Here is a 2,709-nt window from a genome sequence, read left to right as displayed (position 1 = left end):
AAAAAAAGAAAAGGAAAAGAAGAAATGCACTCATATTTCTCCTCTCATTATTGTTTCTAAAATCGGTTGCTTTTAAAAGTCTGAATTTCTGTATGGCTGGCTGACCCAAATTCACTGCTTTTTTGGAGCTGCTTTGCTGGAACAAGATGAACAAATGTCAATTCTCATTTTCAGTTTTTATGGGAATAGACCAGAGTGAACGTATTTCTACCAATACGATAAGAAAGGCAATGTAAAATGTTACATGCAAATTAGGCAGAGATGATGTTTCTATCGGGGGAAATAAAAGCTCTTTCCTGAAATTCCCTCATCATTTCTTTCATTTTCTGCAGATAAGCTGTACGTAAAGCTGTCAGGCTGATAATTAGGCAAATTATAGGGACCTTCTCGTAAGAAAACTAACACAATTTCCAGAGAGAATTTCAAATGAAGATGCCCACAAGGAAGGCAGAAGCCTGAGCTTGTTTCCTTTATTGAGACTGATTCACAAATACCCAGGTTTTCCCCTGTCTCCTCTTCACTTCAGCAAGAGGGTTTAGAAGAGGACTTTGTTGCAATCAATAGGACTCTGAACAATACTTGGCTTCCTGAAAGTAGCATATTTTAATGCAATTTCATTTCTTTGAAAATGTTCCTGCTAGCTCCGGAAAAACTGTGCAAGCTGTCTGCATATTGCATGATTTTCATGTGAAGTCATGAACCGGTGAAGGTTTATTCCAGAATCAGCATGGATTTGTGAAGCTTTCAGAAATCTTTCCCAAGAGAAAGTTTGTGGGGAAAGCCAATTATAAACTGAGTTGCATAATTTGTCACAGAATCTCCATACAGAGTTCTACAGAGAAATAAAAGAATTCCTCTCTTTTCAGGGCATGGCATGATGCTGTGAAAGTGTGTGATCATTGGCCTTTGTTCTTTTAAAGGAAACAGAGAAGAGTGTGCTCACAAAAGGTAAATATAATAATCTAAATAGGTTGGAGCCACTGCTCAAGGTAATGAGGGGAAAGGGTTTGGGAAGGCATAGTCAGCGGTAAAACAGATGGTAATACAATGTATGCATTCAACTATTTTTGTGTTGAGAATTGTGTTGTCATAGGATGCTTACATTTCTGTCAGGCGTTTTGCTCACTCCTGAACAGCACCTGTGTAAAAATTAAGCATTTTTCAAAATCAATGTCTGCTGGATTAATGTGATTTAGAAGCAGTTCACTGAAACATAAAGGAAATTAATCATACTGGAACATCATCCTGCTAGCTATTTCTGGTTGAGGTCTCTGGTTGAGGTTCACAGTCCATAGTTATTACTTTTTAATCAGTGATGTGGAAGAAGATATTGTCAAGGCATGCAGACTGGGCAGCATTTACCTAGAAAAACCCAAATGAACAGATCCTGAGAGAATATGGGATGTGACATAAGAATCTGCTGGATGTGAGAAAGAACACACGAAGAAACTGAAGGAAGATGCAGATGGTGCCATAGGGGGTGGCTGGATTTCACAAGAATAGAAATTTGCCAAGGCTGGTATTCTGAGGAGAAGCACCCATCCCTCAGTCATACAGCACTCATGAGAAGACAATGAATTTAGGTATAGAAACCATTTCACTCACCTCATCTACTTTTCTTACCCTTTTTAGAAACAGTTCCCCAAACCCAAATTTCACTTCTGCAAGTACTTCTGCTGATTCTTTTCAGATTGTTAATCTCTGTTTGATATGTCTGTGCCTTTCTTCCACTGCCTCATATTCTGGAACAGAACCTGAAAATTAAAAGATTATCTGTTCCCAAACACTGGTCCCTGATCAGGCTGGAAGTGTCTTTGTTGCTGAGTGGCAGATTGCCATTTGTGCTTATTATGTTGCAATTAAATCTCTTGAGAGTGATTATGGAAAGTTGGAAACCATTTCATAATAAAACAGCTTGGAGCTATTGCTGGAGGCATAGTATATTCTCCTGTATCTATTCGTGATATTGAGTACAACGTGTGTAAAATAATCTGGCAAGGAGCAGCACAGCCAATTTAAAGCAGAAATGATTCATGCTGTTTTTAAGGTTAATCTTCCAGCTAAATATCTTGTGGCAGGATGTAGTCCTCCTTTTCCAACTGATTGAAGGGGTTAATCCCAGACCTGTCTGCAGAGCGTGTCGTGGTTCAGATGAAAGCTGTGGACTAGTGGCAGGGATCAGTGCATGAAACAGCATTATCCAGAGGTTAAATTACATAGAGAAGTGTTTCTCTCTCCTTTAACCTGTTAAAAATCCCTGCATTTCACCAAACTAGAGAGATTTCTGCTTCAATCATTTGCATTTTGAAGATTGGTCTCATTACCCTCACCAAGAATGGCCATGTTTACATTTCTGATGGAGTATAAAGTAATGGGACTGTAACCTTACATAGAATTTTCATTATTAAAACGCTCTGTCTGGCGATGCTTGTATATAATGAAGTAGAGTCGAACACTGTGGCCTCAAAGTATATAAAAGGAGTGCATAAACAGGAGGGAGAATGACTGTTTATGAGGGTGGATAGTGATAAGACAGGGCAGAATTTTACACTGAGACAGGGGAGGTTTAAGTTAGATATTAGGAAGAAGTTTTTCACCCAGAGGGTGGTGACACGCTGCAACAGGTTGCCCAAGGAGGTTGTGGATGCCCCATTCCTAGAGGCATTCAAGGCCAGGCTGGATGTGGCTCTGGGCAGCCTGGTCTGGTGG

The sequence above is a fragment of the Meleagris gallopavo genome, chromosome Z, assembly GCF_000146605.3.
Source record: "Meleagris gallopavo isolate NT-WF06-2002-E0010 breed Aviagen turkey brand Nicholas breeding stock chromosome Z, Turkey_5.1, whole genome shotgun sequence".
In the NCBI taxonomy this organism is placed as follows: domain Eukaryota; kingdom Metazoa; phylum Chordata; class Aves; order Galliformes; family Phasianidae; genus Meleagris; species Meleagris gallopavo.
This window is presented reverse-complemented; position numbering follows the sequence as displayed.